Genomic DNA, 20194 nt, shown 5'->3' on the forward strand with positions numbered 1-20194 from the left:
ATCAATCGGTCTCCGCCTTCCACACAATTGGCTTTCATTCTCTGATAGCAGCCTTCTTAGTCAATGTTTTAAAATGGCGTAGGTTGTCGGGTATTTTAGCCGGTGTATTGTTTAGTTTTGGATGGACCGGATTTCTTAATTGACCGAGTTTTGTATTTTCCCCAGTCACATGTTATTTCCTTTGGTTGGGCGTCCGAACTTAAAATCGTAGATGTATTTAGTTATGGCACACATTTAAAACTAGTATCAGCAAAAGGCCGATATAAAATAACAAAAATTGAATCATGTTAATTTTTGGGAATGCTTTATGTATGTACATATATACATGTGTAGGTGCCACACAACAATTACCATAAAAGCTGATCTGAGTCATTCTTATTGGTTTTCACATTCAAGATACAAAATTAAAATAAAATCGAGAAAAACAAATACATTATTGCACACCACCCTATTATAATATGTTTGAGTTCCCTATATAAAAAATCCAATTTGACTTCGAAAATAAAAACTGCGATAAAAATTCTGACATGTCTCTTCTACATATATTGACAGTCAGTTCAGTAGCTGCTGTCGTTTTAATGTCCTTTGATAATAAATAAAAAGAAAACAGTCGCCTATATCAGCAGTAGAACAACTAAAAATCAGCATTTAATTAAGTAGATAAAAAAACACGGGGTGGTGTGGTGGACACTATGAGTAACCACTTCACACCAATCGACCACGACGACGACAGCGTTCGTCATGGTTGATATACGAAAACAAAAACAAAAAACAAAACCGAGCGAACTGTCAACAAATACAAATAGATTCTTATTGGCCTTTTTATTAAAACCTTCAACCCCTTTCGAGTTCTCGACTGCGCTGCGGTCCATTTAAATCATAACGTCATTTTTATCTGGTCATGGTATGTCCGGTCCTAGCAATAAGTAACCACATGGCCAGTGGCCACCAGATCATTTTGGCTAGGCTGTTAAAAACCGATAAAAATTCTATATTTATCCGCCACATTGACGCTGAGCTGGCCGGGCCTGGCGGAGAAGGTGTTTTAACTTACCCACACCCACTGCAAGGAATGTCATATTTTGATAGCCTCTTATATTGAATTCGTTGTCATAAATTCGACACCTTTATCGAGAGTATTTTTATGGCATTAAAACCGAATGGCCCAATTTTATTTTTCTTCTTCTTCATACTCACAAGACTCAGAAATTAGTTGGATAAGCAACTTTGGGATTTTTCAATGTATTCGAAAAAAAATTCTTTTATTTTCAAGACATTGCACTGATGTGTTCTGCCATAGCCTACAGACACGTAGACTATGGCAGAGTATGAAAATGTTCTGTGTTCTATTGGTACGTAGGTATGTCTGAACTGAAGATGAACGCAAGAGTTGTAGTATTCCAAGAGGTAATAACTTGTCCACGAATTAAATACGACCACATTAAGATGAGGAGTCATAGATTGGTTCTTTGTTTTCAAGTGAATTTACCACAGATGATGGTGCCAAATATCGAAGAATATTTTCTTCCTCTGAATGCATTCTTTTCTTTCATTGTAAATTAATTCACATTCAATTTGAAAGAGAGTAAAAACATTGAAAAACAGAAGCTAAGGAACAGTTTAGGGTATAAGAGTAGAGAAAAGAACTATCCCCCAGGCCCACGGTGAAATAAAATAATAAAGCAGTCCTTCTACGTGCAAAAAGGGATAATTTAAAAAATGGTGTTTGCAAGGTGTTAAAGCTTAGAAGGTGTTGAAGCTTCGTCATCGGCTACAGATATACACATCTTCTCAGATAGTCAAGCTGCCAGACAACCAATATACTCTGCCTCAAAAAACTCACTTAAAGCCCGATACTGCCGATCATCTTTTGTGGAGGTGGTGGAACAGTTCAAAAACCATATTTAGGTACCGGGTTATAGAGACATTCCAGGAAATTACGAAGCTTACGAACTTGGTTAAAATGGAACAATCCAACATCGGTATACCCTTAGCTACTTGTAAGCTTATGCTTAAGCATGATACTATATCGTAAGCAAAGAATAGAAGGGCTAATGCAACCACTTGTCGTTTAAGAAACTATGTTCATGTGTTGTCGTGTAACAAAGACTCCACCTTGGCGACTTTTACTGCAATGATTTTACTGATCTAACAATTTACGCATCTATTTCCTCAAGAGCTTGATACCTAGCTTTATTTGGTTTAACAAGGAAGGTAGATCTTAAGATCCATGTGGTATCACAACGGACCAACTATTGGTCTAGGTGTGTTAGTTTTTCCGTCAACAGCCACCTTAAACTAACCTAACCTGTTAGAGCAACGTTCCAAGTGTTTATAGCATTTTACGGTTTCAATAAATATTCCACTGGTGGATACACACCCTAGTCCGTAAGAGTGTGCAAAAGAATCCGATGTGATTAATTTCGAGTCGTTTACAGAACTCAGTCTCACAAACTCAACTTGACGAATTTTGCGTTGTAAGTCGTTCCTTGGGCCTCTAAACAAACAAAATTCTATTGACTCAGAGCTGGAGTTAAACGACCAAAGATAACGAATTTTGTTCACTAAATGGTCTCTGTAATCACAGTTGGAAACTGATTGGCGAAATGAAACAATTTTGAGATTGGTAGTGAAGTATTTCAACCAACCCTAGAATTGTTATTACTAGGGTTGCCACAAACTATAATCGCCTAAAAAGGCAACACATCCAAAGTAATTGAAAATTTTATAAGGGTCCGCAAAGAACTCTTAACAATTTATGTGTGCGAGTCTTTTCAGGGATTGAGGAGACCTACAGATCTTATGCCGAATCTGAACGGTTATTTTGGAAAAGCACTTTGCATGACAAGAATTACTCTTGGAGGATTGTTCTCGCTGGAAGCAGTACTAGTGACAAAAAACTTTAGGTGGCATAGGCATTGAGTGAACCCAAGATCTCTAGCATGACCGTCCTACGCACTTACCATCATGCCACGGGTACTATCTGTATAGTATCTACAAATTGATCGAAATGGTTATGTTAAGAAATCCTGTTGCATTTGTTTCCTCCATGACTGAATGCCTTAAATGCCAGCATGTCCTTGCAACGCCACCATGTACCTTTAAATATAGCTATATTTTTCCAGCTCCTTTTTTTGTCCATCTCTGATGATGAGTGCCTTCTAACCATTCAGACGAATATAATTGGTGGCAATTGTGTTTTGTTTGTGGCTGCCAGACGAAACAAATGTTGTTGCTGTTTTTTTCAAGCTCTATCAGGGTGGGTACCCAATTCAATTGGAATTTGGTCCTTCTGGTCCTTGTATACCAAAAATATTTCAGGGAATGGGTATCTGTGATTTGTAGTTTTTTTTCTCCTCATTTTTGTTTTGTCTTTGATAATGGAAATTTGTTTATTTATTTTTTCTTTGTGAACTAGGAATGCTCTTATAAAAATATCGATTTGGTTTTCAAGAATTGTTGATTATTATAGAGGATTGTGTTTAAAATATGTAGTCTACGAAAATGTTATGAAATGCCATTGAACTCCGTAATGTTAGACATATCTTATGCCTAATATATACAAAGTACAAACAAAATTAAAATCAACTAAAATACTTTCATTATACTAATATTGTGAGTTCCTTCATGTATTTCGGTTCCAAAAATGTTTTAATTTTATTTCTGAATCGTTTGTCTCATCTTTAAAGTTTGTTCTTGAAACTAGTTGAATATCAACAGCTAATAATTTAATATTAATATTTAAAAAAAAGTTTAAAGTTTATTTTAATTGATTAGCCACAGACTCTGGTTGTAAGTGCTATTAACGAACTTTTATATTGTAATTTATTCAAATGAAACATAGTTATAATTAAAATTATTTTTTAAATTGAAAAAGCTAAAAAATAATACATTTCAAACAAGAAATAGTCATCTACCCGTCAAAACTATTTCCAGATGGAAATAGAAAACAGGACCACAAAACATAAGCCATATGGATCTTTTTCGATAATAAAACGCATCAATATTTTGTATAAAATAGTTGTGAATTGAACTTATCTAATAACTGTATTCTCAAAACTAACAATAATATTTTGCGCTTGATAAAATAAAATTGATTTCAAAAACTGTTTTTTTACAAATGATTTAAACAATAGTTTGTATAGAATGATATAATTTTAAAGTCAATACATTCTTTTAATCTCGAGATATTCGAGTCAAAAATCAGTTTTACTACGTTTTCGAGCGAGAATTTTAGGTCAATTAATTTGTCGATATGCTCTTTCGGTTAGAGTCTGGGATATCTGGCTGGCGGTAGCGGTTGCGTTTGTTAGTGCGCATCCTACCTGTAAAGGTGATAATTCTGAATTTTAAAATATTTTTTTTAAGCTTAATTTTCAATTTTCCACTTATAAATGGTCTCCTAAATATATATTTGTTATTGCCAGACATTTTTATTATTGTTTATTATGGTCCATACCCGAATTTTTTATTTTTTTAAATACAAAATTCAAAGTATTTTATAATGTTTGTAATTTTTATATAACATTCTTTAAAGATAAAAAAGTATAAAATTAATTTGCCAGACATTAATTCGATTGTTAAATCTTTAATAAAAATTAAAAACTCTTGGAAAGTATTGCCGTATTCGTATATTTTCGTATATGGCACCCAAATTTTCAGCAGCACAATTATGAAAAAGAAGTACAAAGGCGAAGACGTTTTGATTCCAGGGATTCCTTTGATTTCAGACGACATAACCGAACAATAAAAACTTTGTTTCTGAAATACTTTGTTTAGTCAATTATACCAAAAGCCTAGACAGGACAACGTCTGTCAGGTTCGCTAGTGTTTTTATAAAAAAAAGATAATGTCACTCTTGTGGGTGACCCTTAAAAATAAAATATTAATAAAAAAAAGTTGAAATATTATTAAACTACATCCACACTAATATTTTATATGCGCAGTAACTTTGTCTGTCTATCTGTTACTCAATTACTCCTAAACTATTGAACCAATTTGCATGCAATTTGGTATGGAGATATTTTGATAACCCAGAAAGGATATAGGCTACTTTTTACCCCGGGAAAATTACGCACTCCAATGGTTAAATTTAGGTGCGCCGATTGCTTTTACACCTAAACTACTAAGCAGATTTAAATGCAATTTGGTAAGGAGATAGTTTGAGACTTACTTTTACCTCGGAGAAAACAACGCATTCTCATGGGGAAAATTACTTTCCGGGGAATCTGATTGCTTTGACTTCTAAACTACCAAAGATTTGAATAATATTTAGATAGTATTGGTATTACGGGAAATCATCGCAATCCCAACCCTTGTGAAATAAGTTGTCAAACATGTTTAACTTATCATACAGGTGTATTAACGCGGGCTTCGAGCACCAAGTGCCTAAAGCCCTCAACGTTAGACGCAAACTGTGGCTCCCACCAAGTTCCACAAATAATAATTTTAAACTTAAACTTTGTTATGCTCAATCTTTTATCGCCAAGTACGAGCCATGCAGGTACAACAAATAATTCACTGGGTCTGTCTTCTACTTCTAATAATTCTGTTTCTGCTAAGACATGGTGCGAATGCGCGGGCAGTGGTCACACGCGGTAGAATATTCCATAGAGTTTCTTAATTCTTTGGAATTATCAGGGGTGCTTTCTCATAAGGTGAGATTGGAGAGTGGTGTTCCAGTCCTGTTAATGAGAAATTTTGACGCACCAAAGTTATGTAATGGTACACGGCTACAGATTACTTACCTAGGACGAAATCAGCAATAACCAAATTGAAACTCTCATTATCAAGACTAAGGAGCCAGTTTGTAATTTGTTTCATAAAAACAAAATGAGAAATTTGCATCGTAATAAAATTAGGGAGTTTATTAAATATTCGACACGAGGAAACATACTAAATTCGAAACGCAGTTGTTCGAAACAACGGTATAGACATTTATTCAAAAAATTACCACACAAATCATCAATTAAGCTGAATTTAAGATTACCTGATCTTGTAAAGACAATTTGAAGAACTTTATAGCAATATGTCGGACTAAATGCTATACAAATTCTTAAGGAATAGTTTATAAGAGCAAACTTTATACAAAAAGAAAAAATTCTAAGATTTCACCGAAAATACTGTTCAACATTTTCTTCATATTTAAGTTCATTTACTATTTCTAATTTAAAAAAAAAAAAGATTACACTACAACTCGAGGAATCATTAAAAGTTGTAAAAGTGACCATAGGACTACAGGTACAGTTGAAAAGATTGAATTTTTGATACTCAGTAGCGCGGAAAAATAAATTAGCATCAACAGTTTTTTGGTCAGACAAACTTAAAAACATTACATTCGTAATTAGCTGTGATCTCAATTTTTCTTAGATTTCAGATGCTAATGGTCTTGGGTTAAATCCCTGCCTGTTTTTAGTAGCATTAGAAAAGCCCGCATCATCTTCAAAACCTTTTATTCGCTTGAATTCCGTGAACTCTTAAAGCAAAATATCTCTCGTTATTCCTGAGAACTTTCAGACATTCTTCGTATCATGAATACGAAAATTGATGGTAAACGCAGGGTCACCATTGCCATGACTGCCATCAAAGGTGTTGGGCGTCGTTACGCCAACATTGTACTCAAGAAGGGCAACGTTGATCTCACCAAGCGCGCCGGAAAGTGCTCAGATGACAAAATTATCACCATGTTTCAAGACACAAAACACTACAAAATCCCCAACTGGTTCCTCAACAGACAAAAGGATGTAAATACCTAAATACGATGGCAACTACCAGCAAAAACTCCGAGTTGATTTGGAGCGTTTGAAAAAGATCCGTGCCCATCGTGTATGAGTCATTACTGGGGTCTCCGTGTTTGTGGTCAACACACAAAGACAACTGGTCGTCGTGGTCACGCTGTTGGTGTGGGCAAGAAGAAGTAAACATGATGTGAAAAGGCTTTGAATATCCTTAGTCGTTAAGTTGACGCACACAGAATGTGTGTAAAAGAATTAAAACACAAAAAAAGCCTAAACCGAACCTTGTTACGCTCCCAAATCGAATGTCCTCATTCCTAATACCATTAAATTTAGATCGTGAGTTCCTTGAAAACGAGCACTTTCAAGTTTTCTTATCAAAATTGAGCGATTAACCATGTCAAAGGTTTTTCATTTGTCATCAAATTATGCGGCCGTACTCTTTGTCTTATCATGGCATCTTTGGTCGATTTATTGATTTTAAAACCAAACTGAACAATTCTGAAAATTTCTTAAAAGATAGTCACACATTTAGACATATCTCTAAAAACGTTTGATTTAGATTCTAGCTGTTTTGAAACGTCGAGATATCTAAATTGTTCCACCTTCGGTTTGATTCAGTTTGGTAGATAGAAAAGATTTTACCCTTCACAGCACCAAGAGGAATGTGAACCATTTCCGCAAGTGAGCTATGAAGGGCCGATCCTTGCCTGGCTAGCTCTTCAGCCCGTTCATTTCCCACGATATCACGATGGCCCGGAACCCAGATCAGGGTGACACCGAGGTTAATATTCAGGTTCGCAAGCTCATCGCGACATTGCTGGACCAATTTAGATGAGGATATGGCCGAGTTAATGGCTTTGACAGCTGCCTGACTGTCTGTAAAGATAGCCACATTTCGGTTTTGGTTTGGGTTTTGTTTAAGTATCTTACATGCCCCCCTTATTGCCAGCAGTTCAGCCTGAAAAACGCTAGCAAAGTCAGGAAGCCTAAAGGATTTGGCTACATTTAGGGACTCAGAAAAGATCCCAGAACCAACTCCGCACTCCATCTTTGAGCCGTCAGTAAAGATGGTTGTGTTGAAACCTATCGACACGATATCATCCTCCCAATCTTCTCTCGATGGGAAAATAACCTTAAAACCCTTACTAAGGTTCAAAGTAGGAGTGCAGTAGTCAGTGTCTACCGAGATAATATCTGAGGGAATCAATTTCGTAGTCTTGCTGTGACCATAAGGTTTTGACAACCAGCTATTTGATTCCTTCAGCCCAATAGCGCTGCAGGAAACTATGTATTTAATAAAAAGGTCGATTGGTAGAAGATCCAAAATAACGTTTAAGGCGACCGTTGGGCGAGTACGCATGGCCCCTGGGTGTCCACGCAAGCTGTTCTCTGAACCTTCTTTAGCTTATTAATATTATGACTTTGCTAAGAGCAGGCCACCACACAATCGAACCATATGTTAAGATTGGGCGTACTATGGCTGTGTACGTCTATAACATCATCTATGACTGAAGTCCCCACTTTTTGCCGAAAGTGTTGCTGCAGGCGTAGAAGGCAACACAGGCCTTCTTAACCCGTAATTCAATATTTAGTTTCCAGTTTAGTTTAGGGTCGAGTATAACTCCCAAATATTTTGCACTGGAAGATATTGATAGGATTTGACCGTTGAGTCGTGGTAGCGTGAAGGGCGTTAATTTAGTTTTGGTGGTAAAGAGCAACAGTACAGTTTAACTTTGGTTAACTCCTAGTCCACAACTCGTGGCCCAGCTGCTAAATTTCTTCAAAGCTAACTCCTTGATTTCACTAATCACAGAGATGTACTTTCCTGACACCAGTAGCACCAAATCATCCGCGTAGGCTACCGCCTTCACTCCAGATCTCTCTAATTTAACGAGAATTGTATCTATGACCAGAAGGCATAGAAGAGGCGAAAGGACACCACCCTGGGGTGTTCCCCTACTCACGTGTTTTGTTGCGATTGTATTGCCTATAGTGGCTCGAATCTTCCTACCACTGAGCATGGAAATAATCCATTCTCCAATGAAGTCTTCTACAACGAACTTAACGAACGATTCTTCTATGGACTTTGTTAAAAGCACGTTCTATGTCTAGGAAGGTGGCAAGAGTAAATTCTTTATAATGGATTGTTTGTTCTAAAGTACGCACTACTTCATGGAGGGCAGTCTCCGTAGATTTGCCCTTAAGATAAGCATGCTGAGAGCTTTTGAGAGGTCGTCCAAGGAAACATGTTTGAGAAGGAGACATCCTTTGAAAATTTGTTCCAGCCTTGGAGCTGCTACATCATGCAACTGGGGATTTATATGGAGAAAAATTTTTGATGGCCCACAAAATAATTTCTCTGGTTATAACGGAATTGACTTGCTCCACATGAGCTACGTTTAGCTCTGTGGTTTCAAGCGATTCGGGGTTATCACTCTCGCAACCCGGAAAGTGCGTCTTCATCAGTAGCTCAAGAGATTCGGCTGGAGTGGCTGTCCAGGTTCCATCAGGCTTTTTTAGAAATGAAGGATTACAATGTTCCTTCGATAAAACTTTACTGAGCCTGCGGAGTCCTTTATGTCTTCGATTGATTGACAGTTTTCTCTAGCCTTGTCTTTTGGCTGATGACAATGATTGCCTGTAAATTTTAAGAGAGTCTATATACGGTTGGTAAAACTTATGTTTGTGGCAGATATTGAAAATTGTCCTCGTCATTTTCCTAAGACTGGACAGTTCTTCATTCCACCAAGAAGGAAGGGTTTTACGGCTATATTTAACTGGGCAAGATACTCTAAAAGCTTTACTTATTGAAGTTTCAAAGGTTTTCACCTTTGATTCAAGGTCTCCTATCGATTCAGTGAGATTCGGTAAGTAGCTTAGTTTGGAATTCGCAATTTGACTGAATTTCGTCCAGTCACTTCTTTTGGGATTTCTGTAAGGCGGAGGGTTTTTCGACTCGAAATTAATTTGAAAAAGAATCCACTTGTGATCCCAAAATGAATTCAAAGGGGAAACTCTCCAATTCTCCACTAATAAATTACGGTTGTTTACTAAAGTAACATCAAGCACATCCTCCCATCCATCATAATTTTCCGAGCTCGGAAAGACGAAAGTGGGAGTATTGCCTCTGTTACAAATGGTCATATTATTTTCAATAATAAAATCAAAAAGTGACTCATCTCGCATCGCCGAGCATTTGCGTCGCCTCCGATCAGAAGGTTTGCTTTTTTGATGTTAGCTTCGGTTATGATTTTGCACACCTCCTAAGGAGGTGATGGTGCATTATGGGCAGAGTGAAAAGAGGCCAACAGCAAACCTTGTGTATTCTTATCTTCAAATCTGACAACTGTCAGTTTGGGTGTGCTAAAATTTGGACATAAAAAACCTTTTAAATGTTTCTTAGCTAAAATACAAGTTCTGGGATTACCTTGGTCTTGATCTGCGGATTTATAAAAGAGGCCGTTTTGGTTGTCTTAGAGGCCTCGCACCTTGAGGCCGTTTATCCACGGTTCTTGGATAACGCCAATGTCGAAGTTTTCCTCCCTAAGGAAAACTCTCAGATTATCTGAAGCGCACTTAGAGTGCTTCAGATTAATCTGGATGACCTTCAGCACGTTTTTAATTATTTTTAGCTGCAGAGCTGGGGCCCGGCAACTGCCTGGGGATCTCGACTCCGCTTATAACATCGTCAACCTCGACGTTGTCATCAGCTTTGTCCATGTCTGTTCCCCGACTCTGCAGAATTTTAATTTATGCATTCCTTATGCCAAAACTGAGTTTATATTCGGCCTTTTTGAGAGCCAATAGACTCTCCTCGCTAATCCTCAGAAGGTAAGAGGCGCTGGTCTTCTGCGGTTCTTCTGCTTTAACTAAAGCCCAATCGTGCATGGGGACCAGCGGATTTTGCCTCTGACCACGGATTACGTCCTATCCGCTTGGGTTTATGCTCATGAGCGGCAACCAAATGCGAGCCTTCGGTTGTCTAGGGATGTCCTTAGCTGGGATACGCTTGAGCTTCAAGCCCTCCCAGTCATTGCTAACCTTAGCAATGCTTTCACTAAGGAAATCCCTAGAAAACCTGTTCGCACACTTAATTACCCTATGCCCCCTGAGCATCTCGCCAGAGTCAAAACTAGGGTAGGGGCCCTCACTGTTTGTTATAATGTATGAAAACACCATCTCAGAGAGCTTGCCCTCGGTAGAGTTCCACACGTTCAGCAAACCTTTGCTGTTTGTGGAGAGCTCAACCACAAACTCAACCTCAACAACCTCATTAAGAGTACGCAGTTGCGCTGCTCCAGAAGATGGTGCTTTCACTGGCTTTGTCCGGTCGTCAAGCTTGCTCTTTTTCTGAGACGTGCAGATCTCTACCTGAGATCTGTTTCGCTTAACGGCCTTTTCTCGGCTGGCCAGAAGATTGTTGTATTCATCAACAACCTTTTGGTTCTTTATTTTATCTTGGGCGACCCTCTCATGAATCACTCCGATCTCTTCATTTTTGGCAATCTTGGCAAGAATGTGAGTGGCCGTTTTGAAGCGGTTCCTGAGAAGAGCGCCTTCTGATTGTTTTTTGGTTCCTCGAGTTGCACTGCTACTCGAAGGTTTCGGTTTTGTATACGGTTTAGGAAGTATAGGCTGAAGGCCAAGAGTTCATCATCCAAGTCTTTGGAGGGTTCTACGTTCCTCATGTCTATTTCGTCCATTTTGTTTAAGTTTCTTGTATTTTAGTCTCACGAGTAGGTCGGAAAAAAGAGGTCAGCCCCGGCAGAGCCGATATACCGGGGTAAGGCAGAAGATAAGACGGACCCTGCCAAAGCATCCGAAAGAGCTCGTTAGCGACTGGTTTGCCGCCCAGCCTTTCATTCTTCGGCACGGATTATGTAAGACGCTCACACCACCACTGAAATTAAGGACCCCCTATCTATGGTCAAATTGCATTGCTAATGCTTGCTACTATTAAGGAGTAGGAAACTTCAGCAATTCAACCTGACCTTAGCTGATCTCCATCTTGACAACGTGCAAGACAACTGTGGTGATCATTACCGCCCGGCACCGCCTGAGAGGGTTTGAAACGAGGATTTTTGCCAGGCTTTCAATTTGATTAATGAGACGGATTACAATAATTTTATATGGGAAGTAAAAATTGCACCTCATTGAGCTTTGCAAAGTGAAATAAATTAAGTTCAATCCGTCACAATGGATATAAACATTGATCCATGTAAGCGATAACGTAATCGATCGCCAGCTCATTAACCTAACCGTACCTAAAATAAGGTTAATATTTGAAAGTTGGACTTGTCACCGAAAAATAGTACCTCTCTAAATCATGACAGCAAGGAGGAAACCGGCGAATGAATTAAAATGCTTCAAATTTTATGATAATTAATAACTTTTTGATTTAGAAATTTGTAATTTTTTTTATAAACCTTATTGGTGTTTGTATTTTTGCATCAGTAGTCTACTCAGTGCTTCATATTGAAAATTTGATATGCGACTCTTGTTTGTGAGGTTCCGTATTATATAAAGAATTTCCTATTAACATTACACTTTGCTCTATCAAGACATGGATTTTATAAAATATTGATATTGTTTTTGATTCTTATTATTTATGTATATCCTTTTATAAGTACCTTTAAGTGTCTTAACGCAAATGCAAGTAACAATACATTTGTTTTAATTCAATGATGACAGTTTATTTATGTTTTTTTTTCTTCTAATGTCAAGCCTTTGAAGTTTTTCTTATAATAAAATTAAAATTCTAAAAATAAATTCTTTTCAGCATACATTTGATCAAAGTACATTTTGTCTATTTATATGTATTTTAATAAGTAAACAAAGGCTCTTAAATCCTTACATTTTTATGCAGAGTCTTAATCCGCTTCTAACTTCCTTTCCTTTTCATTCTCCAAATGTGTGCAATATTACCAGAAAAAAAAGAAAAACAAAAGTTACACATACGCCCCAGCGAATGCTTTTGTAAACTTTTTTGCAGTCAATGTGCGTGGTTCATTCCCTTGACAGGACAAAAGATAAATTCGATTACTTCACAAAACACCGATGGAAGCAGAAAAATACTAAAAAAGAATGAACGAAAAAATCCTGTGAAAGGATAACAGGATCTAGGGAATATTATCGGATTCTCTAAACTTGTAAACATTTGTTGATAAGAAAATGAAAGGTTTTTTTTGTTCAACCTTCATCTCGTTCCTCGTCTTGCAAGTGAACTCTCAAAGCAACGTGCTAGAGACATCACAGTCTGCAAAGACTCAACAAAGTAATATGGATCTAGGAATTTTTTCCTTGCATTTGACTTTCGTATTCTATTTTTGTCTTTTTCTTCTTCTTAATCTATTTTTAATTAAATGCATTTGCTTGAGTCGAAGGAATTATCATTATGACTTTGATCTGATGTGGATAACATTAGAAATTTTATGATGCGGCTAAAAGGATGCATATAAAAAACAACCATTCTAAATGTCAGAAATTTACAGTGATGAATAACATAGAATTTCATATTCAATAAGGATAATAATTGTGTTATTTTGTATTTCTGGATTCAAACAAGAGACAACCTCATGCGTATCATACTTCTATCTGTCATATTTGAATATCTGCAAAATACGACAAGATTGCTATTGTGTCGAAAGTTTTATTTGTGTCCTTCTTCTGTCGCATAGAACAATTATTGGTTTCGCACAAAGAACGATACGTATTTAAAAATTATTCAGATGAGAAAAGCATGGAAATCGTTTTTAGATTCGAAAAAAAAACTATTTTATTTCATGAATTATTTCTTTTTCAATCAAATTTTTGATGATGATCTTATCTACCTTTCAAAAACTCCTTTAAAACTTAATGATAACTTCCCATCCGTGCAGCAACGTTTAGTGTGAGATTAGAAATGTTTAGTCAATATCATTCTTTGTTCGCATTAGAAATGAGTCGAAAATAACTTTTTGTCAGTTGTTTGTTGTTTTTATTTTTTGTAAAAAAAGTTGTCAGTTGAATTTTTCTAAGACCTTAACTGAAGCTATAGCTACAATATTTTGCATATGACAGAATAAATACGATTTCAATATCTGCTTTTTTGTTATTTCTTAAAAAAATGAAAATTGGATTTCCTAAGACCATTATCTAGCGTTAACTATAAAATTTAGCAAATGATGAAACTATTTTGAAGCCCATACCTTCAATTATTCACGAGATATCAATAATCCAACATCAATTTTTACCAATTTTGTGAAGTATTTTTTATAGATTTTAATTGTTATGTATTAACTGTTAGATTTTTGTTTAAATTTGATTGAATTCAAAAAAAAATTTTTTTTGTAAGACGATTAGTTTGAAGCCAATATCTTTAATTTTTTCGAAAAACAAATTTCTACCTACTTTTAGTAGGGTTTTGTTTTAGGTTTTTATTTTTTGAAAAAAAAAACAGTTTCTTTAATTTTTCTACAAATTTTACCAGCAAAGCAAAGGGATTCTTTAAAGGTAATTTCGACCAATTTTTGACACATATTCTACGGTATCTCAGACATAACTTGAAATGTTGATTTTTGAGTGGTTAACAGTTAAAGGTTTATCAGCATAAACACGGTCCCTTAAAAAAGGCCTACATTGTCAAATCACACGATCTTTGTGGCCAGTTGATATCGCCACGACGAGAAACTACGCGACCAGGAAATTTCTCTTGCAATAAAGCCATATTCGCTATAGTTGTGTGGCGTGTGGCACTGTCTTGTTGAAACAACATATTCTCCAAGTCGTGTTCTTCAATAGCAGGCACAAAAAAAGATGATTATCATATTATCATATAACGGAGATGACGAACCGAATTCCGCTGTAAGGGAAGGACGCAGATCAACAATTCCGCCTACCCGACCTTGACGAAGTGATGATAGGTATATATAATCTTAAGTCAAACAAAGCTGCTGGAGCTGACGACATCGCTGCCGAACTATTCAAAGCAGCAGGCTATGACTTGGTAGGGAGCATGCACCAACTCATCTGCAAAATATGGTCGGGGGAAAGCATGAACGATGAGTGGAATTTTAGCTTAGTGTGACCGATACATAAAAAAGGAGACCCTATAAACTGTGCCAAATACAGAGGCATCAGTCTCCCTAACTTGCATATAATATCCTCTCTACCGTTTTATGTGAACGTCTGAAGCCGTTCGTCTGCAACCTGATAGGTCCTTATCTGTGTGGCTTCAGACCAAGAAAGTCCATTATCGACCAAATATTCACACTACGGCAGATCTTGGTATAAATATTCACACTACGGCAGATTTTGGAGAACCTAGGAACTTCAAATCGATACCCACGATATCTTTATCGATTTTAAAGCCGCGTATGAAAGCATCCATAGTGAAGAGCTCTACCGAGCAATTTCTAGTTTTGGCATCCCTGTCAAACTTATCCGTTTGTCCAGAATGACGATGGAGAGTGCACGCTGCTATATCAAGGTCGGAAAAGATCTTACCGATGCATTTCAACCGTTTTTTTTTTGCGACGGAAGCGAAGAAGATGGGTTTAGTGGTCAATGAGGGCTAGACCAAGTATATGCTGCCATCAAAAAAGGACATCGAACAACGACGTCTTGGACAAAACATCACCATGGACAGCTATAATTTTGAGGTATTTAAGCATTTTGTCTACCTAGGCACCGCTATTAATACAGGCAACGACACCAGCGCTGAAATCAAACGAAGAATAACTCTTGCAAATCGCTGCTTCTTTGGACAGAATTAAAGTCCAACGGCTTAGACGGCGGATGGACATCAACGCTGCAGCCCGGAAGGTGCTACCTTAAGTAAGTAAGTAGTAATCATATTATCATAACGCTCCGAATTGACGGCAACAGTCGTTCCATTGTCGTTTTTAAAAAGTGAGGTCCAATCACACATCCGGACCAAAGAGCGCACCAAACAGTGACTTTTAGTGGATTTAATGGCCTCTCTTCAATTATTTGAGGATTCTTAGAAACCCAAATACGCCAGCAGCATCTGTCTTTGTTATTATCTGTCGATATCTCTACTAGTTCTTGAGATATGGACGATGAATAAAACTTTCCAAACGTACGAACGTACGTATAAACGCAAACACAGACATCTCACTAAAAATCTTGGATTTAGATAATAGTATTATTTTTAAGCTTTAGCTAATATCGGAGTTCAGCACAAAAAATTAACTTTTTAGCGTATTCTTGAAAGCCATAAAAGTTTAAGATGAAAGGTTTTCAGAGCTTCATATACATAAAGTCAAGTAATCTTGATTTTTGAGTCATCTCGAAAAGTAACTTAGATACAAAACTGATTAAAACTGTATCGAAAAGGTAAAATCAATTTTTTGTTAAGAACTATGTATATTGTGTACAAATCCTTAAATTCTTAAAACCCTTAGAATTTTGCTGACATCATGAACAACGTTTACACAATACACACAAATTCCAATTGTTTAAATAATAGAAATTATATTGGTTTACCGACCGTTTTGCTATTATAAAAAGCAAGCTTATTCGACTCCTCTATATGCGTTTAACTCGTTTTTTATGATGTGCTAAAATTCTCATAAAATAGAAATCTATCAAGGTTTTTCTTTCTGTTTCTTCGAGGTCTGTCTCATAAGAAACGTATATGTAGTTATACGAGTAAATAATATGAGAAAAAGATGAGTTATGAGTTTGATGAAATTAAAAATAAAGTGTTTTTTTTTTGTGGTTTTATGTGACAATTCTCGAATGTCTAATATTTTGAGAAATTTGAATTTATTTCAATCCATAAAATTTATATGACATCAAGTAAGAAATTACATTGGAACAGATTAAGGAATAGTGATTTAAGCCATCATTTCGCATCGAAGTAATGTAAAACGTAGATACTCACTTTATATGAGTTTAGAACTTCTAAATTAGAAGTATGCTCAGACATTGAAATTATTTCTTGGTATGTGTCGACTTTTAAAACAAGCATAAGGTTTTGAAGAAATCAAGTCTGCAAATATTTTTGTTAAATATTTTTGAGGTTAAAGTTAGCAAGTTATTGCATTGAATCTGATATGTCAAATTAAAAATTTTCGAGATACGCCCTTCAAATAAATATTGTTCAAAAGGTAACTACATCAAGATATGCAGAAAAGGATTTTTAAGCAGCAATTGTTGCTGTAAATTTTATCACAACAAGATTCACCTCCCTTTTTGCTAACCACCCTTATCGAACTCGTCCTGCAGCCTAAAAGTTAAGTAGAAACCTGGGCCATCAGCCAGTGACCTGCTTTTCTAGCATTTTGGTAAAGCAAATTTTACAGGTTTTACCAAAGTGTGCGAAAGGATTCCACACCAACGAACTGTACGACGGTTGGTCCATTTATTGGCCGAATAATATCTTAAAAGGCATGACGACGATACCCATGCCATCTTAACGTAGTATGGACGAGGGCCGATCATAAAATATTAACGATAGAAAATCACTCCAAGAATATTTTAATAACTTTCATTTTAATTATAGGCTTGGCTACCGACTTTATTCAACACGACATAAGTAGTTTTTCCTCAACCAAAATCGAGCGCCTGTTGGTACTCGGTAGTGCAAGGAATTCCACACGATTTTCTAGAAAGTCTTGGCTGGAATGGGTTCGAAGGTAAAGAACTCACTCACTGAGCTACTGGTTGATCGCATCACCTCTTTACAGAGATCGTGTACGATGAAAGATACCTAGCTTCTCGGTAGCATACCTCAATCTTATGGATGAAAGAAGTTGCGGAACCGAGACAGATCGTTCACCACGCATAAGATCAGAGAGGATTGCCTGTGGGTAGCCAAAAGGGTCAACTTCAATAATGATAGCACTTTTTCGATTACGCCCAAAGCTAAAAGATGATCGAAATGTGAAGGAATTTTTTTTAAGACCTACGTAACGTAATTTTTTTAAGATTTTTTTTTGTATTGAGTCGAAGATTCTATTCTGCTGTGGAGAAAAATTGTGTTGAGAAAGGACTACGATAGCTGTTGTGGAAGTCGAAAAGCTACGTAAAAACTAATCCCTTTTTAAATGTATGTGGTTTCAACTTTCAGTGAATAAGCACATCACAATTGTTTCCTTTATCAAAGCTTAAATCTAGACAGAGTTTTGACTTCCTTGTATCATCGTACTGAAATCGTTTTTATGGGTGATTTCAATGTTCACAATTCTTTGTATCTTTTCAATTCAGCCCAGACAACTCTCGAAGGAATGTGTACACAGCTTGTCAATAAGTCTACTCGAATATTGGACACTTTAACGGCCGAGCAGAAAATACTTATCTCTCGTGTAAAACAAATACTGTTAGAGGAAGAGATCCAAAGAGAACTGTTTGGTAGTACGAAAAAGGCAACTGAGACAGTCTCAATAATTTCCTCAAGATCTTTTTCTGGTCACTATGTTTCTTGGATAGTAAGGTAGACTCCAATGCAGATATGATCTGAGAATGAAAACCTTAATCCCGAATAGGGTTAAGAATGTCAGACCTGAGGCTTAGTCTTGGTTCGATTCCTACTGTAAAGAGGTTATCAAAGCTTCCAGTGTTTTAGAGTTAACTCAACTGAGAAAAGGTTTAAGGAAGCTAGGAAGATCTGCATTCGAAGGACCAAATTTGCATAACCAAAAAATACTGCAATTTTCTAAAGGCAGTAAGAATTTTTGGTAAAAAGTATAAAGAATTCTTTCTCTTCTTCAGTTTCTACGTTTGTTGTCGTTTATTTAGCTCTATTGAGAAAACTTACTCCTTTGCAAGCCTGTTCGCCGTGATTGGACTTCTGTTCCTCCAAATTTTAGGGAAGGATTTAGTTCTAAAAACGTTTAAATGCAGCTGCTGACGGAATTGGGCCGAACGCCCTATCACAACGCCAAATTTTGTCTTGCATGACATACATATGTTTACAACAAGACGGTGCCACATGGTACACAGCACGCGTATTGTAGCAATGGACATGGTGAGTCCTGTAAACAGCTTTTTTCACGTTCACGTTCGGGGCCCGGTCAATTAGCCACATAGATCGTGCGACTTAACGCCCTTAGACTATTTCTTGGATTGCTGTGTTAAGGCTTATGTTGTTGGAACTGAACATTGAAGTAATTAATTGTAAAATACTGACCAAAACGATTTAAAGACGATGCCAAAATTGGATTAACTGGGCGGCCTATTTGATGCGTAGCCGCAGCCAAAATTTTCATGAAATAACCATTAAAAATTCAATTATTGAAATAAAGATGTTTTGCGTTATCAGAATTGTACGTTCTTAAATTGTTAGATTACTTCATATTTCATATTTTTAGCAGAATTTAATCTCCAAGCGATTGAAATGTGTACATGCATCGACTTTTGATCAAAAGCCTTTTGACTGTTGTTCTGAAATGACTTCAGACGCCCATATACTTAATGCTTGTGTAGAAACATCTTCAAAACTTTCAACGAATTTTTCAACAATCAATAAAGATTTATAGTAAAACTTAAAAAACAACGAACCCCTTAATTATTTCATTTCAAAACTTAAAATTCTGTTTACGTTAATCTGTTCAAAACTTTGTGTATATATACACAACCAAAAAATGTCATAACAAATAACCATGTACCTAATAGTTCATATTCCTATTCAATGAACGCACAATTAAGATGTGCAATATTATTATGCAAATAAGTTTTAAACATCTTAAGACGTAACTATGCAATACAAAATAAATCCTTTTCACTGAACTGCATCCTTCTTCTTTCAAAATATAAGATGAGTTTCGTCTCCCGCCGATAGACCCACGCGACGGTGCCGCTTTACCTCGAGTTATACCGTCAACTAGATTTCCACACTAAATCTGGAGATATTTTAAGCACCCAGCACTACAACGGAATTTCATAGCTAAAGCTCCAGCTTGAGGTAAACTATGTACTCGTATATCACTTCACTCATAAAAGTTCAACGACTTTTTTTGAAATTAATAGCACACCCATTTATTCATTCTGTGGAGGGAAAAAACATATACCATTAACTTCAACTCTTGCACAAAACATCATTTATCCTTATGAGCAATTAAAAAATTCGCTATCCATGCCCCTCCTCTCTTCAGAGATTCATCTAGATGAATACACGTTCCTTCTACTAGGTTTGTTTTTTTTTGTTTTTCTATACTACTTCGTGCTTTGTACCCTTTACTCACATAGCTGCGCATGTAGATGCAATAGGTATAGCTTTTTTAAGTATAAATATCTTTTTCAAGGACTCTCCTGCCAGGCCACACAAACCGACCACACATAACATAAAACCACGCTCCAATAGAAACTATACGTATGTATGCTCGTCCTACATACATATACCATCAACTTCTCCTCGTCCTTTAATTTTCCTGAACAGTTTGACAAAGCAAACAACATTCTTCGGTGGCTCTTGCCATCCCTATAGATAGAAATAGAAAAAAGAATATAGTTTA

The 20194-nt window shown here is 36.5% G+C and overlaps 1 pseudogene; it reads left to right on the forward strand.

Annotated features, from left to right (window-relative positions):
• Nucleotides 1–1963: 1963 nt before the first annotated feature.
• LOC129947284 (40S ribosomal protein S18-like) lies at nucleotides 1964–6975 on the forward strand (annotated as a pseudogene).
• The last annotated feature ends 13219 nt before the right edge of the window (nucleotides 6976–20194 follow it).

This window comes from Eupeodes corollae, chromosome 1 (assembly GCF_945859685.1).
Source record: "Eupeodes corollae chromosome 1, idEupCoro1.1, whole genome shotgun sequence".
Taxonomy (NCBI): domain Eukaryota; kingdom Metazoa; phylum Arthropoda; class Insecta; order Diptera; family Syrphidae; genus Eupeodes; species Eupeodes corollae.